Here is a 9378-nt window from a genome sequence, read left to right on the forward strand (position 1 = left end):
AAGGCTCAGACTATCGTCTGGGAGTCGATTCCTTCAGCAGTCCCGAGCCCAGCAAGGTAACGTAGGCTTTCCCTGTCTCGAACCCCGTAGCCACCGCTGCCCTAGTTTGTAAGATGTTACTGTGTCACGTCAGGTTTAGCGAAGTGTAACGATGATGTTTACTGTGTCACGTCAGGTTTAACTAAGTGTAACGATGAGGTTTACTGTGTCACGTCAGGTTTATCTAGGTGTAACGATGATGTTTACTGCGTTACGTCTGGTTTAGCTGAGTGTAACGATGAGGTTTACTGTGTTACGTCAGGTCTAGCTAAGTGTTACGATGATGTTTACTGTGTTACGTCAGGTCTAACTAAGTGTAATGCTATCGAACAAAGTGTCAAAGGAAAGAGATCTCCTGGTTTGAAATCTTATCTGGAATGTTCAATGTTAAACTCATGTTCAGTGTTAACGTAAATGATTCGTGCCTGATTTATGTGTTCACCTTGTACATTTGAATATATATATATATATATATATATATATATATATATATATATATATATATATATATATATATATATATATATATATATATATATATATATATATATATATATATATATATATATATATATATATATATATATATATATATATATATATATATATATATATATATATATATATATATATATATATATATATATATATGTATATATATGTATATATATATATATATATATATATATATATATATATATATATATATATATATATATATATATATATATATATAACATACATTCCTATTATACAGTCCCTTAGCCTAGCGGTTTCATGCCTGCCTCTTGCACAAGGGGTCCCAGGTTCGATCCTGGCTGATGGAGCTTTGTATGTTCTATGAAGGTGCGCGTTCATACACACTTTATTCGTATTCATATATCTCCGCGTTGTACAGTCAGGTTCGGTAAAACGCTCTCAGCTGGCTATGTGTTCTGTTCGGAAACAACCGATAGACCCCGTTGCTCACCATAGTGAGACGAAGGTTCTTCGAGTACTTAGTATTTCGAATAGTTGTTTCCTATTATACAGTCCCTTAGCCTAGCGGTTAGCATGCCTGCCTCTTGCACAAGGGGTCCCAGGTTCGATCCTGGCTGATGGAGCTTTGTATGTTCTATGAAGGTGCGCGCTCATATATACTTTATTCGTATATATATATATATATATATATATATATATGTATATATATATATATATGTATATATATATATATACATATATATATATATATATATATATATATATATATATATATATATATATATATATATATATATGTATATATATATATATATATATATATATATATATATATATATATATATATATATATATATATATATATATATATATATTTTTTTTTTTTTTTTCAAACTAACTATTCGCCATTTCCCGCGTTAGCGAGGTAGCGTTAAGAACAGAGAACTGGGCCACTGAGGGAATATCCTCACCTGGCCCCCTTCTCTGTTCCTTCTTTTGGAAAAATTAAAAAAAAATTGAGAGGGGAGGATTTCCAGCCCCCCGCTCCCATATATATATATATATATATATATATATATATATATATATATATATATATATATATATATATATATATATATGTATGTATATATATATATATATATATATATATATATATATATATATATATATATATATATATATATATATATATATATATATATATATATATACATACATATATATATATATATATATATATATATATATATATATATATATATATATATATATATATATATATATATATATATATATATATATATATATATATTTTTTTTTTTCCAAAAGAAGGAACAGAGAATTGGGCCAGGTGAGGGTATTCCCTCAAAGGCCCAGTCCTCTGTTCTTAACGCTACCTCGCTAATGCGGGAAATGGCGAATAGTTTGAAAGAAAGAAAAAGATATATATATATATACATATATATATATATATATATATATATATATATATATATATATATATATATATATATATATATATATATATGCTTGTGGCATGAGAAGAGTGGGAGGTGGGTTGATTAGAAAGGTTAGTGAGTGGTGGGATGAAGAAGTAAGAGTATTAGTGAAAGAGAAGAGAGAGGCATTTGGACGATTTTTGCAGGGAAAAAAATGAAATTGAGTGGGAGACGTATGAAAGAAAGACACAGGAGGTCAAGAGAAAGGTGCAAGAGGTGAAAAAAAGGGCAAATGAGAGTTGGGGTGAGAGAGTATCATTAAGTTTTAGGGAGAATAAAAAGATGTTCTGGAAGGAGGTAAATAAAGTGCGTAAGACAAGGGAGCAAATGGGAACTTCAGTGAAGGGCGCAAATGGGGAGGTGATAACAAGTAGTGGTGATGTGAGAAGGAGATGGAGTGAGTATTTTGAAGGTTTGTTGAATATGTTTGATGATAGAGTGGCAGATATAGGGTGTTTTGGTCGAGGTGGTGTGCAAAGTGCGAGGGTTAGGGAAAATGATTTGGTAAACAGAGAAGAGGTAGTAAAAGCTTTGCGGAAGATGAAAGCCGGCAAGGCAGCAGGTTTGGATGGTATTGCAGTGGAATTTATTAAAAAAGGGGGTGACTGTATTGTTGACTGGTTGGTAAGGTTATTTAATGTATGTATGACTCATGGTGAGGTGCCTGAGGATTGGCGGAATGCGTGCACAGTGACATTGTACAAAGGCAAAGGGGATAAGAGTGAGTGCTCAAATTACAGAGGTATAAGTTTCTTGAGTATTCCTGGCAAATTATATGGGAGGGTATTGATTGAGAGGGTGAAGGCATGTACAGAGCATCAGATTGGGGAAGAGCAGTGTGGTTTCAGAAGTGGTAGAGGATGTGTGGATCAGGTGTTTGCTTTGAAGAATGTATGTGAGAAATACTTAGAAAAGCAAATGGATTTGTATGTAGCATTTATGGATCTGGAGAAGGCATATGATAGAGTTGATAGAGATGCTCTGTGGAAGGTATTAAGAATATATGGTGTGGGAGGTAAGTTGTTAGAAGCAGTGAAAAGTTTTTATCGAGGATGTAAGGCATGTGTACGTGTAGGAAGAGAGGAAAGTGATTGGTTCTCAGTGAATGTAGGTTTGCGGCAGGGGTGTGTGATGTCTCCATAGTTGTTTAATTTGTTTATGGATGGGGTTGTTAGGGAGGTGAATGCAAGAGCTTTGGAAAGAGGGGCAAGTATGAAGTCTGTTGGGGATGAGAGAGCTTGGGAAGTGAGTCAGTTGTTGTTCGCTGATGATACAGCGCTGGTGGCTGATTCATGTGAGAAACTGCAGAAACTGGTGACTGAGTTTGGTAAAGTGTGTGAAAGAAGAAAGTTAAGAGTAAATGTGAATAAGAGCAAGGTTATTAGGTACAGTAGGGTTGAGGGTCAAGTCAATTGGGAGGTGAGTTTGAATGGAGAAAAACTGGAGGAAGTGAAGTGTTTTAGATATCTGGGAGTGGATCTGGCAGCGGATGGAACCATGGAAGCGGAAGTGGATCATAGGGTGGGGGAGGGGGCGAAAATTCTGGGGGCCTTGAAGAATGTGTGGAAGTCGAGAACATTATCTCGGAAAGCAAAAATGGGTATGTTTGAAGGAATAGTGGTTCCAACAATGTTGTATGGTTGCGAGGCGTGGACTATGGATAGAGTTGTGCGCAGGAGGATGGATGTGCTGGAAATGAGATGTTTGAGGACAATGTGTTGTGTGAGGTGGTTTGATCGAGTAAGTAACGTAAGGGTAAGAGAGATGTGTGGAAATAAAAAGAGCGTGGTTGAGAGAGCAGAAGATGGTGTTTTGAAATGGTTTGGTCACATGGAGAGAATGAGTGAGGGAAGATTGACCAAGAGGATATACGTGTCGGAGGTGGAGGGAACGAGGAGAAGAGGGAGACCAAATTGGAGGTGGAAAGATGGAGTGAAAAAGATTTTGTGTGATCGGGGCCTGAACATGCAGGAGGGTGAAAGGAGGGCAAGGAATAGAGTGAATTGAAGCGAAGTGGTATACCGGGGTTGACGTGCTGTCAGTGGATTGAATCAAGGCATGTGAAGCGTCTGTGGTAAACCATGGAAAGCTGTGTAGGTATGTATATTTGCGTGTGTGGACGTATGTATATACATGTGTATGGGGGTGGGTTGGGCCATTTCTTTCGTCTGTTTCCTTGCGCTACCTCGCAAACGCGGGAGACAGCGACAAAGTATAAAAAAAAAAAAAAAATATATATATATATATATATATATATATATATATATATATATATATATATATATATATATATATATATATACGTATATATATATATATATATATATATACATATATATATATATATATATATATATATATATATATATATATATATATATATATATATATATATATATATATATGTATATATATATATATATGTATATATATATATATATATATATATATATATATATATATATATATATATATATATATATATATATATATATATATATATATATATATCGGGAGAGAGAGAGAGAGAGAGCACTCTCATAAGCACACGTAAATATAATTGAAACAAACAAATCACTGAACAATGTCGTGACCGGCTTTAATTAATTTCATAAAAACGTTTTTTCCTCTGGATAAAAATGGTGCGTTGTATTTTCAGAATCAAACAAACAGAAATGAAGAGACAAAGCCCAGCGGTCTGTCCCAGCGATCCCTGGTCTTTGTAAATCGTCTCTTTTGCGTGAGAAAATTGCCCATTTTACGCTTATCTGCGTCCTCTGAGTACAGCTAAAAGTGAGGAGCTAGGACGAAGGATTACGCAACGTTCATCAAGGCGAGAGTCGCACTCAGAACACGGGGTTTTCGCACATCTGCCTATAGCGTCGGAGAGTTGTATTGTCCCCACCACTTTGTTGGCTGTTGTGGAGAAGCTGGAATTGAGTTGATGTGGATTTTATCAATGTTTTCCATTTTTATGACATTTTTGCGGGCAAGCGACACTTATTTTGAGGATTTCATCATAGCCACATAACACTTAACTTTATTGTTATATTTTTCTTAATTGAATGACATGTATGGCATAGGATCCTTTCTACGTCTTTTTCAGTGATACATAAATTCATTCTGCCTTCAAACCTCTCCTACGATATATATGAAAAATAAACCCAGGGATATATTTCAGAAAGCTCAAGAGTTTCCATCAGATTACTGAATTCCAATGCAAGTTTCATTATACAACAGAGTCAGGCAAAGACCTCTGACCATACAATAGACCTTCAAAGCAACAAGAACAGTACAACAGGTATTATTAAAGAAATAATCCAGGATCAAGACGCCTGCTATCTATCTGTCTATTTGTCTATCTAGCTATATTTCCATCAAAGTCTCTGTCGTCTGTTCTTGACGATACATCACTCATTTGGAAGATAAAGAACACCAATAAAAAAAAGAAAAAAAGAATATATATATATATATATATATATATATATATATATATATATATATATCATACAAACCTCCAACAGCCAGGATCAAATCTGGGACCCCTGTGCAAGAGGCAGGCATGCTAACCGCTAGGCTATAGGACTGTATAATAGGAAACAACTATTCGAAATACTGAGTACTCGAATATCAAACCTGGGACCCCTGTGCAAGAGGCAGGCATGCTAACCGCTAGGCTATGGGACTCTATAACAGGAAACAACTATTCCAAATACTAAGTACTCGAATACCCTTCGTCTCACTATGGTGAGCAACGGGGTCTATACTCGGTTGTTTCCGAGGGGTCCCAGGTTCGATCCTGGCTGTTGGAGGTTTGTATGTTCTATGAAGGTGCGCGTTCATATGCACTTTATTCGTATATATATTTATATATATATATATATATATATATATATATATATATATATAAATATATATATATATATATATATATATATATATATATATATATATATATATATATATATATATATATATATATATATATATATATATATACATATTCCTTTAAGTCCACCGGGAAAATGAAACACGAAAAGTTCCCAAGTGCACTTTCGTGTAATAATCATATCATCAGGAGAGACACAAGAGAGAAATATAACAGTCAGTTGATATACATCGAAGACACGAAGCTAGGACGCCATTTGGTAAACATGTAATTGTCCAAAAATCACATGTTTACCAAATGGCGTCCTAGCTTCGTTTCTTCGCTGTATATCAACTGACTGTTATATTTCTCTTTGTGTCTCCCCTAATGATGTAATTATTACAGGAAAGTGCACTTGGGAGCTTTTCGTGATTCATTTTCCACGTGGACTCATAGGAATAACTTGATGACGCGCAGAATTGTGATCCTTTCCAATATATATATATATATATATATATATAAGTAAGATTATTAGTGAAAGAGAAGAGAGAGGCATTTGGACGATTTTTGCAGGGAAAAAATGCAAATGAGTGGGAGATGTATTAAAGAAAGAAACAGCAGGTCAAGAGAAAGGTGCAAGAGGTGAAAAAGAGGGCAAATGAGAGTTGGGGTGAGAGAGTATCATTAAATTTTAGGGAGAATAAAAAGATGTTCTGGAAGGAGGTAAATATAGTGCGTAAGACAAAGGAGCAAATGGGAACTTCAGTGAAGGGGTCCAATGGGGAGAAGATAACAAGTAGTGGTGATGTGAGACGGAGATGGAGTGAATATTTTGAAGGTTTGTTGAATGGGTTTGATGATAGAGTGGCAGATATAGGGTGTTTTGGTCGAGGTGGTGTGCAAAGTGGGAGGGTTAGGGAAAATGATTTGGTAAACAGAGAAGAGGTAGTAAAAAATTGTGGAGGATGAAAGCCGGCACGGCAGCAGGTTTGGATGGTATTGCAGTGGAATTTAATAAAAAAGGGGGTGACTGTATTGTTGACTGGTTGGTAAGGTTGTTTAATGTATGTATGATTCATGGTGAGGTGCCTGAGGATTGGCGGAATGCGTGCATAGTGCCATTGTACAAAGGCAAATGGGATAAGTGTGAGTGCTCAAATTACAGAGATATAAGTTTGTTGAGGTATTCCTGGGGAATTATATGGGAGGGTATTGATTGAGAGGGTGAAAGCATGTACAGAGCATCAGATTGGGGAAGCGCAGTGTGGTTTCAGAAGTGGTAGAGCATGTGTGGATCAGGGGTTTGCTTTCATGAATGTATGTGAGAAATACTTAGAAAAGCAAATGGATTTGTATGTAGCATTTATGGATCTGGAGAAGGCATATGAAAGAGTTAATAGAGGTGCTCTGTGGAAGGTATTAAGAATGTATTGTGTGGGAGGCAAGTTGTTAGAAGCAGTGAAAAGTTTTTATCGAGGAAGTAAGGCATGTGTACGTGTAGGAAGAAAGGAAAGTGATTAATTGTCAGTGAATGTAGGTTTGCGGCAGGGGTGTGTGATGTCTCCATGGTTGTTTAATTAGTTTATGGATGGGGTTGTTAGGGAGGTGAATTCAAGAGTTTTGGAAAGACGGGCAAGTATGCAGTCTGTTGTGGATGAGAGAGCTTGGGAAGTGAGTCAGTTGTTGTTCGCTGATGATACAGCGCTGGTGGCTGATTCATGTGAGAAACTGCAGAAGCTAATGACTGAGTTTGGTAAAGTGTGTGAAAGAAGAAAGTTAAGAGTAAATGTAAATAAGAGCAAGGTTATTAGGTACAGTAGGGTTGAGGGTCAAGTCAATTGTGAGGTAAGTTTGAATGGAGAAAAACTGGAGGAAGTAAAGTGTTTTAGATATCTGGGAGTATATCTGGCAGCGTATGGAACCATGGAAGCGGAAGTGAATGATAGGGTGGGGGAGGGGGCGAAAATCCTGGGAGCCTTGAAGAATGTGTGGAAGTCGAGAGCATTATCTCCGAAAGCAAAAACGGCTGTTTGAAGGAATAGTGGTTCCAACAATGTTGTATGGTTACGAGGCGTGGGCTATGGATAGAGTTGTGCGCAGGAGTGTGGATGTGCTGGAAATGAGATGTTTGAGGACAATATGTGGTGTGAGGTGGTTTGATCGAGTAAGTAATGTAAGGGTAAGAGAGACGTGTGGAAATAAAAGGATCTTGGTTGAGAGAGCAGAAGAGGGTGTTTTGAAATAGTTTGGGCACATGGAGAGAATGTGTGAGGAAAGATTGACCAAGAGGATTTATGTGTTGAAGGTGGAGGGAACGAGGAGAATTGGGAGACCAAATTGGAGGTGGAAAGATGGAGTGAAAAAGATTTTGAGTGATCGGGGCCTGAACATTCAGGAGGGTGAATTGGATCGATGTGGTATACCGGGGTTGACATGCAGTCAATGGATTGAATCAGGACATGTGAACCGTCTGGGGTAAACCATGGAAAGTTATGTGGGACCTGGCTGTGGAAAGGGAGCTGTGGTTTTGGGCATTATTGCATGACAGCTAGAGACTGAGTGTGAAGGAATGGGGCCTTTGTTGTCTTTTCCTAACGCTACCTCGCAGACATGAGGGGGGAGGGGGATGTTATTCCATGTATGGCGAGGTGGCGATGGGAATGAATAAGGGCAGACAGTGTGAATTGTGTGCATGTGTATATATGTATGTGTCTGTGTCTGTATATATATGTATACATTGAGATGTATGGGTATGTATATTTGCGTGTGTGGACGTGTATGTATATACATGTGCATGGGGGTGGGTTGGGCCATTTCTTATGTTTGTTTCCTTGCGCTACCTCGCAAACGCGGCAGATAGCGACAAAGCAAAATAAAAATAATAGATAAATGAATATATATATATATATATATATATATATATATATATATATATATATATATATATATATATATATATATATATATATATATATTTCTACTTATTATACTTTGTCACTGTCTCCCGCGTTAGCGAGATAGCGCAGGGAAAACAGACGAAAAGAAAGGCCCAAACAAAACCACATACACATGTATATACATACACTTACACACATGCACATATACATATCTATACACCTCAACGTATACATATATATACACACACAGACATATACATATGTAAACATGTACATAATTCATACTGTCTGCCCTTATTCATTCCGTCGACACCCCGCAGCACATGAAATGAAAACCACCTCCCCCCGCATGTGCTCGAGGTAGCGTTAGGAAAAGACAACAAAGGCCACATTCGTTCACACTCTGTCTTTATCTGTTATATATAATGCACCGAAACCACAGCTCCCTTTCCACATCCAAGCCACACAGAACTTTCCAGGGTTTAACCTCCCATATAATTTACCAAGAATACTTAACAAACCTATACCTCTTTAATTTTAGCACTTACTTTTATCCCCTTTGCCTTTGTACAATGGCACTATGCAAGCATTC

The sequence above is a fragment of the Panulirus ornatus genome, chromosome 69, assembly GCF_036320965.1.
Source record: "Panulirus ornatus isolate Po-2019 chromosome 69, ASM3632096v1, whole genome shotgun sequence".
Lineage (NCBI taxonomy): Eukaryota > Metazoa > Arthropoda > Malacostraca > Decapoda > Palinuridae > Panulirus > Panulirus ornatus.